Genomic DNA, 13662 nt, shown 5'->3' with positions numbered 1-13662 from the left:
AGAGAGAGGGAGAAAAAGAGAGAGACGGAAAGGGAAAGTAAAGAAGGAAGGAGGGAGGAGAGAAGGAAGGAAGGAAGGAAAGAGGGAGGGAGGGAGGGAGGGAGGAAGGAAGGGAGGAAGGAGAGAAGGAAGGAGGGGAAAAGGGGGGCAAGGGAGGAAGGGAAGAAGGGGGGGAAGGGGGGAAGGAGGGAAGGAAGGAGGGAAGGAGGAAAGGAGGGGAAGGAGGAAGGAAGGAGAGAAGGAAGGAAGGAAGGAGGGAAGGAGGGAAGGAAGGAAGGAAGGAAAGAGGGAGGGAGGGAGGAAGGAAGGGAGGAAGGAGAGAAGGAAGGAAGGAAGGAAGGAGGAAGGAAGGGAGGAAGGAAGGAAGTACATACTTGTAATCCCAACACTCAGGAAATAGAGGCAGGATCAGAAGTTCAAGGTTATCCTCTGCATATGTGTTTGAGACTAGCCTGGGTTACATGAGACCTTGAAGGAAGGAAGGAGGGAGGAAGGAAGGAAGGAGGGAAGGAAGGAAGGAAGGAAGGAAGGAGGAAGGAAGGAAGGAGGAAGGAGGAAGGAAGGAGGGAGGAAGGAAGGAAGGAACCCAAGGATTTAACAGACACCAGCACTGAGAAGTGATGGGGGCAGAGGTGTAGTTTAATCAAACTTCTGCAATGCAGTCTGGCCAGAGCTGAGATGGCTTTGAAATGTTCATGTCACAGGCAGGAGGGATGGCTCAGTTAAGAGTGCATAGTGCGCTGGGCGTGGTGGTGCACGCCTTTAATCCCAGCACTTGGTAGGCAGAGGCAGGCGGATCTCTGTGAGTTCAAGGCCAACCTGGTCTACATAGTGAGTTCCAGGACAGCTGGGGCTACAGGGAGACCCTGTCTCAAAAAAAAAAAAGAGTGCATAGTGCTCTTGCAGAGGACCTGAGTTTGGTTCCCAGCACTCACATCAGGTGGTTCACAACTGCCTGTAACCCCACCTCCTGGGGTCCTGACACCCTTTTCTGGATTCCAGAGGTGCTGCACGCAATTACACAAGACCACACACAGACACATGCATATACACATAACTTAAAAATAAGCTGGGTGTGGTGGCATGTGCCTTTAATTCCAGCACTCAGGAGGCAGAGGCAGAGGAATCTGTTTGAGTTTGAGGCCAGCCTGGTAGCAAATCCCAGGCCACCAGGGTTACATAGTGAAACCCTGTCTCAAAAAAATAAAAATAAAATACATATTTTTTTTAAAAAATGTGCATGCCAGTCCAGAAGGAGGAAAAAAGAGATGCAAAAAGAGTGGTTAGAGGGGGTGCAGGAATCTAGGGTACATGTGGCTAGTCCTGAGCCTAGATGTGACTGTCAGGGAACATGAGGACAGCCCAAATGCCACTCTGGTTAATGTTGACATGATGTTACCCTTTCTCCATTTTTTCTATTAAGTCACCTTTTTTCCTCTCCCATTTTCTAATAGCCAGTGCACAGTACCTCAAGTGGGGCAGGATAAAAACCAGAATTGATTCTTTCTGGCAGAGTGTCTTGGCTCTGCTTCTAAACAATGCAGAAACTGAGGGAGAGAACCAGTAGGAGAAGAAATGGGACAAATGTTTAGAAGCTGATCATTGTTAAGTGGGAAGAGAAAGATTCACTGTACTATTCCATCTTATATGTCTAAAGATATATGTCCTTTGAGTTTGGTTTTTGTGGTGCTGGGAACCAAATCCAGTGCCCTGTGACTAGGCAAATACTCTACCATTGGCTTACATCCCATAAATTATGTCTATTTAAAAGTTTTCATAATATGAAGTTAAAAACAATACCTAGAAGGTGGAGAGATGATTCAGCAGTTAAGAGCACTGTAGAGGATTGGAGTTTGGCTCTCTATTGACATCCTCTTCTGAATTCCGAATGCACCTGCACTCACATGTGCATGTACCCACACATATACACATAATTAAAAACATATATAAATATCCAGCCATGATGGCACATGCCTTTATCCCAGCACTCAGGAGGCAGAGGCAGGAGGATCTCTGTGAGACAGAGGCCAGCCTGGTCTACATAGTGAGCTCCAGGTCAACTAGGGTTACAGGGAGACCCTGTCTCAAACCACTCCCCCCAAATATATATTATATATATCTTTTTTAAAAGAAAAGCAATCTGTATTTATTCTTTTGATCCTGCCATTCCATTTACAGGTATTCATCTCAAGAAACAATGTGAATTATGTAAATACCTAGCCACAGAAATTCACAGATATTTAGATATTCAAAAAGGGAAAAAAAAAAAAGGAAATGAAAATGAACTAAGTGACCAGTGAAGTGTTCCTGGTTAAATAACTATTCATTTAGTCATCTGGGTTTTTTGTTTGTTTGTTTGTTTGTTTTTTCAAGACAGAGTCTCACTATGTAGCCCTGACTAGGACTCACTATGTAGACTGACCTCAGACTCTGCCCCCCAGACTGTTTCCCAAGTGCTGAGATTAAAGGTGAACATCACCATGCTTGGTATACAAGAGTTCTAAAGTCCCCCAAAGGAGTGCACTGTTCCTGAAAGCACAGAAACACCAGGTGGATGTAATGCAGTGGATAGAGCAAAGCTCTGGATCCCTCTCCCAGTTCTAAAAACCCATTTATTGTCCTTTGATAGAGGCTGTCTGAGTTTGATTTTCTGTTGCTGTGATAAAACACTAACCAAAACCAACCTGGAGAGGAAAGGATTTGTTTAGGCTTACAGTACAGTCCTTCATCAAGGGAAGTCAGGGCAGGAGCTCAAGCAGGAACCTGGAGCCAGGAACTGAAGCACAGACCAAGAGGGACAAGACTTGTTCCTCTGTCCTGTGTTTAGTCTGCTTTCTTATACAACCCAGGACTACCCATCCAGGGTTGGCACCACTCACAGTGGGCTAAGCCCTCCCACATTAATTAACAATTAAGAAAATGCATCATGAGCTGGGCATGGTGGCACACGCCTTTAATCAGAGGCCAGCCTGTTTTACATAGCGAGTTTCAGGACAGCTGGGGCTACAGGGAGACCCTGTCTCAAAAAGACAAAAAAAAAAAAAAAAAAAGCATCACAGACATGGCTACAAGCCAAGCTGAAAGAGGAAATGTCTCAACTGGGGTTCCCTCTTCCCAAGTGTGACAACTGAAACTATCCAGCACAATTACCCCTTATCAATTTGACACACAAACACAACCACATTGCTATTGAAACCATAACCTTTCCATTTCTTGTTCCCAAGATCTCATCTTAATAGTAATATCACAACTTTAAAAGCTCCACAGTCCTTAAAGATTCCAATACTTTAAAATCTCAGTGTCTCCTCAAAATAGTCTTTTTACTTTTTTAAAGATTTATTTAGTTCTACTTTATGTGTTTGAATGTTTTCCCTGCATGTATATCTGTGCATCATGTGCATGCCTAGTGCCTGAAGAGGCCAGAAGAGGATATCAGATCCCCAGGAACTGGAGTCACAGGTAGTTGGGAGCCACCATGTAGGTCCTGGAAACTGAACCTGGGTGTTCTTCAAGAGCACCTAGTACTCTTAACTGCTAAGCCATCTCTCTAGCCCCAAGTTAAATACTTTCTTACCTCAAAAGAAAGGAACTCATTACATTTAAGCAAAACCAAAGTCCAACAGTAGGCGTAGTTCAATGTCAGACATCTGGGACTCAATCATGATCTTTTGGCTTCAAAGAGTTTGGTCAGTGCCACTTCTCCACTTCTGCCATCCACAGCACATACAGCTTGTCTCTTAGGCTTAGGCCAGCTCTATTCACACCTGCTGCTGTTCTTGGTGGTCATCCCACAGTCCTTGCATTTCCAAAACGCTGGGGTCTCCATTGTAACTGCTACTTTTACCAATGGCCTCTCCTGGCCTCACATGGTGCCAAGACTCAGATTCTCTTTCTGACTCCTTCAATTCTTCAGCTTTCATGTCGCCAAAACCAGTACCACATGGGAGATTCAATGTGGATTTAGGCAGAGTTGATGTTAAACAGGGATCTCCCTAATGGTGATCTCTGTCTTGACACACCCAAAAAGGGGGACCCTCAATTCAAGCATTACCTCCATGGGCCGGTGACCATTTTTGTGAGACATTTTCTTAATTGCTAATTGGTATGGGGGGGCTCAGGTCATTGTGGGTGATGCCAAGTTCTGCTTCCAGCTTGAGATGCAGCTTTGGCACCCTCTGGATCGCAGCTTCTGTGTGTTGACCGAAGGAAACATCTCCCAGAAGATTTCACCTCGATGATGCTGGTCTCTTATTAACCGGAGCTGATTTTTCAGCCCCAGCTAACTAGCATCAATTGTCCCAATTAAAAAAAAAGTTACACTTCCACAGATTCTTAATTCAAATATATCACAGAAACAGCCCTAAAAGATTTGTTTTGCTTTTCTATGAGCCTTCACAAGCCAGGCCTCCATTATCCATTTCTTTCTACATAATTAGTCCAAGCTCCACAGCAGCAGCTCATTAAGTTCTGAACACTCAATGGCTTTTCCAGGCCAAAGTTCCAAATGCTTCTACAATCCTTGCAAAAAACAACATGGTTATGTCTGTCACAGCACTACCCCACCAACTGGGGGAGTACCAACTTCTGTCCTAATTTGCTTTTTCAATCGAGGTAATAAAACACTAATCAAACCAACTGGGGGAGAAAAGGATTTATTTCAGCTTACAGTACAGTCTTTCATCAAGGGAGGCCAGGGCAGGAGCTCCAAAAGAAATTTTTAAGTGGGAACTGAAGTAAAGACCATGGAGGAATGCTACTTACTGACTTGCTCTTCAGCCTGTGCTCAGCCTGCTTTCTTATACAGCCCAGGACCACCTGCCCACAATGGCCCAGCCCTTCCACATAAATTAACAATTAAGAAGTCTCAAAGACATGGCCACAGGCCCTTCAGATGGAAGTAATGCCTTAATTGAGATTCCTTCTTCCCAGGTATGTCAAGACCAAGGTTGCCATTCGGGAGAAGATCCCTGTTTAGTATCAACTCTGCCTGCATCCATATTGAGAGACCACAAAGAAGTAAAAAACCATGGGAATCTGGCAGAGATTGTTTTTGCAACCTTTTCTTTTTTCTGGTCCTGATGGTGAACTCTCAAGTGGGTGGATACCAGGCCAAAAATGATGCTGAGCACCACATCTGTTCTCTACTTAGGACCCCATCTGCAGCATGAACAGCAACACTTCATCCTCCCTCTTTTCCCCTAATCCCAATTGGCTTTTCTTTCTGAGTTACCAAATCATAAGTCCTTTGGAACTCTGAGTATCAAGCCTGATAATGCACTGATGTGTTCCTGTGCCATTCAGCAGCTGCTCTGCATGGGCTTGGTTGTCTGAATTACAGTGGCTAAGGCAGAGAACAGGAAGAAATTACTGCCACATGTGGCAGATGGAATCTTTGAGAGGTAACATTAGAAAAGTGGATACAGGCCCAAAAACATATTCGAAAAGCCACAGGAATGCTGTAGAAAGCCATTCAGTTAACAACTGACACTACCCAGCAGAGAACATACCAGATATTAAACTGATAAAAACAGATACTACACTTGATCTTAGCCAAAGGCCTAGAAATTATGTAAAATAGTTTTTACAGACACAAAACAATTCCAACTCAGTAAATGAACAATATAAGCCTTAAAAATGGAGGCTGGGCATAGTGGCACACACTTTTAGTCCTAGGACTCAGGGGGCAGAGGCAGGCAGATCTCTGTGAGTTTGAGACCAGCCTGGTATACACAGAAAGTTATAGGCCAGCAAGGGCTACAATGGTGAGACCCTGTCTCAAAACAAACACAGGTACATGGGCTGGGCATGATGGCGTACCCCTGTATTCCCAGCACTGGGAGGCTCAGACAAGAGGATTGCTATGAGTTCTAGGCCAGTTTAGGTTACATAGTGAGACCCTGTCTCAAGAAGCAAAAGCAAATCATGAAGAATATAGCAAAAATAGTGCCAAATGAAACTTGGAATGAGTTATCCGGGTTGTGCTCACACAGTTATTTTCTCCAGGTGGTGGCAACCTGACTCATAAAGAAACTTTTTTCTTGATGATCTATATTTTATCATTTTTCTGTAATGCGCATGAATGCTCTTAAAATATGAAAAATATAGCTAGAATAAAATAAGTGAATGTGGAAATTGGGCACAAGAAAAAAGGGAACAAAAGTAAATGCTAAGTGTTCTGGTTTGTTTCTTCATTGCTGTGACAAAACACTCTGACCAGTACCAACTTGGGGAGGAAAGGGTTTTATTTGGCTTACATCTCCCAAGTCACAGTTCATCAGGGAGCCCAAGGTAGGAACTCAGGGTAGGAACCTGGAGGCAGGAGCTGGAGCACAGCCCATGGAGGATCGCTGCTTACTGACTTGCTCCCTGGCCCCTGCTCAGCCTGCTTTCTTATGCAACACAGGCCCACTTGCCCAGGGGTGGCACCACCCACAGTGGGCTGGGCTCTCCCACATCACTCATCAAGAAGATTCCCCATAGACATGGCCACAGGCCAGTCCAATAGAGGCAATTCCCCAATTGAGGCTCCTTCAACCCAGGTGTGTCAAGTTGACACTAAAGCAAATCCTGCACACTAAGTTAACACAAAGTCAGAACACAAATATGGCTGGAATAGATCCTGGTATTTGGTAAGACTTACTGCAGGTAAGTCCAGGGAATTTGGAAGAACAAAGGCCCAGACCATGGACCCTCTCGGGATTTAAGAACAAGGCTACCATTTAGTTGGTGGGTACAAGAGCAATGCAATTAAGGCTGTCGTTCTCAGTTATTGTGCCCCAAGAGCAGTGTGTTATTAACAGCCAGGCACAAGTCTGATAATCAAGAGATGGATGATGGATGCATCCCCTCATTTAACAAATCACAGTAGAGATGAAAGTGCTGGTGTCTCAAGCTGATGCACACATGTGACAGAGGTCGCCATTAGGGAGAAGATCCCTGTTTAGCATCAACTCTGCCTGCATCCATATTGAGGGACCATAAACAAGTAAAAGCCATAGGAATCTGGCAGAGATTGTTTCTGCAGCCTCTTCTTTTTCTGGCTCTGATGGTGAAGACTCTCAAGCAGGTGGGTATCAGGTCAAAGACAATGCTGAGCGCCACATCCATTCTACATCTAGGGCCTTCCTGTAGCATGAGCAGAAACACCGTATCCTGTTCCCTTCCCCCTTCCCAGCCTGATGACTCTCCTTTCTGAGTTAACAAGTCATAAGCCCTTTGAAACTCTGAATATCAAGCCTGATAAAGCACTGATGTGTTCCTGCACCATCCAGCAGCTGCCCTGCTTCTAAATCACATAGACCAGGAAGAAATTACTGCCATACATGGCAGATGGAATCTTAGATAACATTAGGGAAGTAGATAAAGACCCAAAAACATATTCCAAAAGCTACAGGAATGCCATGGAAAGGCATGACTGTGTCAGATAAGACCAGTCACTCCAGGGTCCTGAAATATCCAAGAAAATACTACAGCAGGTCCCCTGCCCACTCAACCCAAGGACAGCAAGGGTGGACAGATGGCTTGAGGTGTGCCATTTCTGGACTTAGTTCAATGAGAAGGTGTTTAAGTAATCAGGACATCTGCACTGTGTCCTACCCTTCTTTGAAGCTGAGCTTGCTGCTCTCTTACCTCATGTACTGAGGATCACCAGATTGCTGGATCACCAAATGTGAATCACAGCTTTGGCCTCCTATAGTGTACAATATGTCCAGGAATGGTGGCATGTGACTTCAGCAGCAGTCAGCATCTCTCATACAGCCAAACAGATTGATTGTTGAATCGTGTTTTTACCAGAGCCATGCTTCAGGACCTCTGAGTTTCCCAAAGTTCAGAGGCTATCAACATTTGGCACCGGGGAGGCTAGATTCCTAGAACTTGAGGCCAGCAGAAATCACAGGCACTTTTCACAGTGCCCACCCCTCTGTCTGGGGTGAGGCTCCTCATGATGATGGTGTCATTCTTTTCCCTTTGAAAAGTTTTATTCAGTTGGTTTCTACTGAGAATGACTTTTACCAACTAGAGCTCCAGGAATTACATAGATGAATAAAGTATGATCTGGACCTCAGAGGAGCTTACATGGGCAGAACCAAACAGAAACATCAGGAAAGAATGAATGAAGCCCCACTGTGGGTGCTGAGAAAGGGCTGAGCTAGATATTAGGCATTGAGATTCCAAGTCAGGCCCTGGTGTACCTGGGCTGTTAAGCAGGCTTCAGGATTATACAAGGACAGGAGCTGTCATCTTGCTATCAAAGACACAGTACAAGGGCCCTGTGGACTTTCTGGGGTGCTCAGACTTATTTGGTTCTAGCTTTTTTTTCTTTTTTTTGGTGGGGGGGGTGTGGGTTTAAGACAAAGTCTTCCTGTAGCCCCAGCTGGCCTGGAACTCACTATGTAGACCAGGCTAGTCTCGATCTCTCAGATACCTGCCTGCCTCTGCCTCCCAAGTGCTGGGATTAAAGGTATGCACTACCATGCCCAGCCTGGTTCTAGCTTTTAAAGCTCAATAGCACTGTAAAATGGAAAGCTTTTGATAAGCCCTCATCTCCCTCTGCTGTTCCAGGGCTAAGAGGATGGGGTGGCCTGATCTACCAAGGCTGCTCGGGAATGATGGCAAATATCATCCTGGCAGAGCCAGGGCAGTGCACCTGGTGCCTAGAGCCTATATGACAGCAGAGGACATTGCCCAAGTTATGTTTTGAGTTATGTCTCCACCCCTGAACTTACATATCTAATGAATTATTCTTGTGATTGATTGTGATTGTGTTGAATGGTGCACGGTATCTCCACCTATACCCCCCAATTGTAAGTCCTGTGAATTCTGAATTCCCTGGACTTCAGACTATGACCTTCCTTGGAAATAGGGTCCGATTAGTTGAGATGAGTCCATGTCCAATATGGCCGGCATCCCCTTTGTTAAAAAGGATACATTTGTATCCAGAGACACACACAGGGAAAACACCATATGAAGACAAAATGAGGGGGAAAGATCTATCATTCAAGGAATGTCAAAAAAATTCCAGCAAACAAGCGAGGAGAAAAGAAAGAGTCCTTTACCACACTCATAAGAAACCACTGAGGTAACACCTTGATCGGGACCTCTCAAATCTGTTGCACTGGGTATGACAAATATCCAGTTTGTGGTACTTTGTTACGGCATGTTCCTCTCACTTCTTCATTCAACCAGCATGCAATGTTTTAGGCAATGGGCTAAAAGCTAGGAATATGCTGGAAACACTGCCTCCAAGATCCTATTTTCAGGTATTAGAACAATTTTGTATTGAGCACATGCCTACCCAACATAAAGTTCAATCTTCTGACCTCTCCCTGGCATCCAGGTGCAGCCAGAGAATAATTTCAGGCTGATGTATGGGAGGCAGCAGAGATGGTCCATTTCAAGAAGCCTCCTTAAGGAGAGGACAAACTCCTTCTTTCCTTTCCTCCTTCCTGCCCACTGTCCCCATGTCCTCTGTTCCCTGTGACTATGAAAACAGAAGTCATGCTCAGCAGAGCTGCAGAGAGGAGGGGCTAAGTTGCTTGCCGGAGAGTCCTTTACTGTATAGAAATTGTTATCTTCTTTATAATATTACTATTTAAGACCACTGTTGCTGGTGCAGAAAGGTATACATTTCTTACTTTTGTGGGCTTACATTTTAGGGGAGAATGAATACCTTATGAGAGAATATATATATATATACACACACACACAAATGCATAGAATGTTGCCCAAAGGGATGGATATGCTGTAAGCCAGTACACTGATATGGTCCCAGGGGCCCCAAGAAACCTGCTGAGAAACTACATCTGAGCTGGGACAGAATGACGAGGAGAGGTTTGCAAGGGAAGGTAGCCATAGGCTGAGCTGGCACAGGAAGCAGTTGACAGGGAAGGTCAAGGCAGGTCAAAAGGGACAGGGCCTTGAGGAAAAGCCTAGAAGGGGCATCTTACTCATTTGAACTCTGCTGGGACAATTGCTACATTGCAAACATAAAATAATAAGTGGTAACTGGCCTGTGCCAATCTAGTTAGTAGAAAAGACTGAAGAACAGATGACTATTGGTGCTTGGGGCCAGCTCAGTCTGTACATAAGTTAACAGAAGGAATTCTCTTCCATTCAGCTTTCTGATCCATAAACTGCCCCAGAGCAGTCAAGATTTGAATAGGTCAAATCCCAGCAAAACAAAGCTTACTACTCAGATCCACACATGTTCACTGTAGCCTGCTGTGCAAGGAGTTATGTCATGGATTTTGTCAGATGTTAGAAACATTCAGCATAGATGCATTGACTTCAGGGTGTTTCAGTCTAATTGTGAGAACAAGAATTCAAAGTAACAATTTGAGAATTAAAGAAAAACCACAAAGCAAGCTATAGCAGAAAATAATTAAATATACGGGCTAGGGTGATGGCTCAGTGGTTAAAACACTTGCCATGCAAGCACATGATGACCAGAGCTCGAATCTCCAGATCCTGAGTAAATTCAGGGAGGTGTGACAACCTACCTATAATTCCAACTTCATAAGGCAGAGACAGGGGACCCCCCAGAGCAAGCTGGCTAGCGAGACTCACCATAGATGTGAGCTCTGGGTTAGACTGAGAAACCCTGCCTCAATGGATAAGGTGGAAAAGTGATCGAGGATTCCTGACATCAGCGGTGAACCTTCCCCTGCACATACACATGCAAACACGCATACACACATGCACAACACACAGACATACACATGAAAATGGAAAAAGACAAAAAGAAAAGAATTAAGATGAGTGATACCCAACAGAAGGGCTTCTGAGAAGTTCACAGGGAAAGGCCATGGAGGTGGGGTGGGGATGCAGGGCAGAGAACACTCAATGGAACAGGACTCTGGAGCTACACCTGGAGAAAGTGGGATGTAGGTAGGAACTGGGGAAGAGAAAGGCCACGGGGCAGTCAAACAGAGACAGTATTAGAGGATGGATTCGGGTACCCCCATACTGACGTTTGATTTTAATTATTTTCTTCTCTTCCATTGTTCTATTTCTACAGAGTCCACATCCACAGATTCAACCAATCAAGGATTTGAAAAAAAATCTTGTTTTAAATGTGTCTATACTGAACATGTAGACTTTTTTTTCATTATTTCCTAAGCAATACAGTATAGTAATTACTTAAGCAGCATCAACATTATGTTCAGGATTATAAATAATCTGAAGATGATTCCCAGTACAAGATGTCATAGGGTTGTATGCAAATACTGTGCTATTTTTTTTTTTTTTTGGTCTTTTTGAGACAGGGTCTCCCTGTGGCCCCAGCTGGCCTGGAACTCACTATGTAGACCGGGCTGGCCTTGAACACACAGAGATCCACCTGTCTCTGCCTCCCAAGTGCTGGGATTAAAGGTGTGCACCACCATGGATACCATGGGATGACTGTATTATAACATGTTGGTATTTTCTTTAAAAAATTTAAGATAAATGAAATTACATAAATATATGAGAAAAATTAACTATATAACAAAATTTTAATATGAGGTATATGGTTAAATCTTACTCTACAGTAACCAACTTGAATTTGCTAAACCCACTTTTATGACATCATCTCTCTCCAGAAAGTATATACATTCCCTATCTCAGGTAAGAGACCATGGCACCAAAACACACAAGGTGTACACTAATAGGTACCTGCATAGGCTCCTGTCAAAAAAAGACAGTGAGACCAGACATTCAGCTTTCCCAGTAGTTACTCTTTTCACATGTGTATTATTAACATTGAGAAAGGTATTTACAATTGGATGGCAGATGTAAATACTTGAATGTCACCATGTATTTCCAGTCTCTGCCAGTCTGTCACTATGAAGCCTTCTCTTCTGAAGACAGGTGGTGGCTCCTCTCTAGCCTTCTCCAACCTACTCCAGCAGACAGACTCCCCAATGCCCACCCAGAGACTCCCTCGCTGGAAGAGTTTCCTCATACACCTGCTCTCATTTCACCTTCACAACAGCCTGGTAGAGGAGGTGCTATTCCCTCCACTTTCCAAGTAAGAAAGCGAGGCTCAGAAAGGTTAGACCTAGTGACTTAGCACCCTTGCATGGGAGCCAGAGCCAGTCAGGACTCAGCTGCTCAATGTCAGAAGTAACAGAACTTAGTTCTAAGCTCTTATTCTTCATGATTGTAAGTTCAAGGGAACCTAGGTAGAGCTCAAGCCAGTGTGGTAATGCATTCCTGTTATCTCAGCACTCAAGACACCAGGATTTGCCAAGAGTTTGAGACCAGCCTGGCTACATAACAAGTAGTAGGTCTGCTAGAGCTATGCAGTAAAAGACCCTGCATCCGAAAAGGAGGAAAAAAAGGTCTCTTAGTTAGCATTAATTGTCAACTTGACACAGCCTAGAATCACCTGAAAAAGAGTCTCAATTGAGCAATCATCTTTCTTTATCAGGTTGGTCTATGGATATGTCTTCGAAGGACTGTCTTGAAATAGGAGGGCCTAGCCCACTGTGAGCAATGCCATTTCCTGAGCAGGTGGCCCTGGGATGTATAAGAAAGCTAGCTAAGCATGAGCCTGTGCATATGGCAGAGCGAGACAGCAAGCAGTGTTCCTCCATGGTTTCTGCTTCAGGTTCCTGAGTTGACGTCCCTCAATGATGGACTGTGACTTGGAAGTGTAAGCCAAACAAACCCTTTCCTCCCCTACATTGCTTGCGGTCAGTGTTTTGTCACAGAAGCAGGAAGGAAACTAATACATAGTTCATCCCTATTTCTCTTAGGCATAGGCAACTTTCAGATGATGATACTGAAGAAAGGGTTGGAAATAAAGGTGTGGTCCCAAATGTGTATTTTTTATTACATTTTATTCAGTGTGTGTGTGTGTGTGTGTGTGTGTGTGTGTGTGTGTCTGTCAGAGGGCAATTTTCAGGACTCAGTTCTTTTCTTCCACCATGTGGGTACCCAGGCTCAAACTCAGATCATCATGTTTGGTGACAGGTATGTATCTGCTGAGCCATCTCGTCAACTCCCCAAATTTATGCATGCAAAAACATAAGCAGTAAATACTGTAAACTGAGGGGCTAGAGAGATGGCTCAGCAGTTAAGAACATTGACTGTTCTTGCAGAAGACCTGGGTTCAAATCCCAGCACCCACATGGCAGCTAACAACTGTCTGTAACTCCAGTCCCAGGGGTTCTGACAGCCTCTCTGTCCTCTGCAGGCATTGCACAACACGGGTGCACTTCCCTACATGCAGGCATAACACTCATACACATAAAACAAAACAAAAGTATTGTAAGCTGAAACTACTATACAAATGCTAAGAATGATTCCCACCAAGTCTGGAGTATGTCAGGTAGGAATACACTGCCCTAAAAGGATAACCAAGTCCCAGAGAGGGGGATAGACTCCTGCTGTGGAGGTGGTATGGAGGAAGGCTGGAGGCTTATCTGTGAACTCAGAAGGAGGCTGAGATAGGCTGGATCCAAGTCAGGAAATGCTAGAATTCTATAAATACTGGTCTACATGGTCAGAGGAGGAGACAGGGCTGAAGGTGGTAGAGGAAAAGCAAACTTTTCAAGGGGTCAAATGCATTTCTTGTTTTGAGTTTTTTGTTGTTGTTGATGTTCTGTTTTTTCACACAGTGTCTCTCTTTAGCCCCAGCTAGCCTAGAACTTGCTATGTAGACCAGGCTGGCCTTTTTAC

The 13662-nt window shown here is 44.4% G+C and overlaps 1 protein-coding gene and 1 pseudogene across 1 annotated transcript in view; both read right to left on the bottom strand.

Moving 5' to 3' along the window:
* Positions 1 to 13662, bottom strand: part of Stpg4 (sperm-tail PG-rich repeat containing 4) — a 60496-nt gene that overhangs the window by 5575 nt on the left and 41259 nt on the right. The gene's annotated exons all lie outside the window — the stretch shown is intronic.
* Positions 5452 to 5569, bottom strand: LOC115068440 (annotated as a pseudogene).

The sequence above is a fragment of the Nannospalax galili genome, unplaced genomic scaffold, assembly GCF_000622305.1.
Source record: "Nannospalax galili isolate Female #2095 unplaced genomic scaffold, S.galili_v1.0 scaffold286, whole genome shotgun sequence".
NCBI classification, from domain to species: domain Eukaryota; kingdom Metazoa; phylum Chordata; class Mammalia; order Rodentia; family Spalacidae; genus Nannospalax; species Nannospalax galili.
This window is presented reverse-complemented; position numbering and strand designations above follow the sequence as displayed.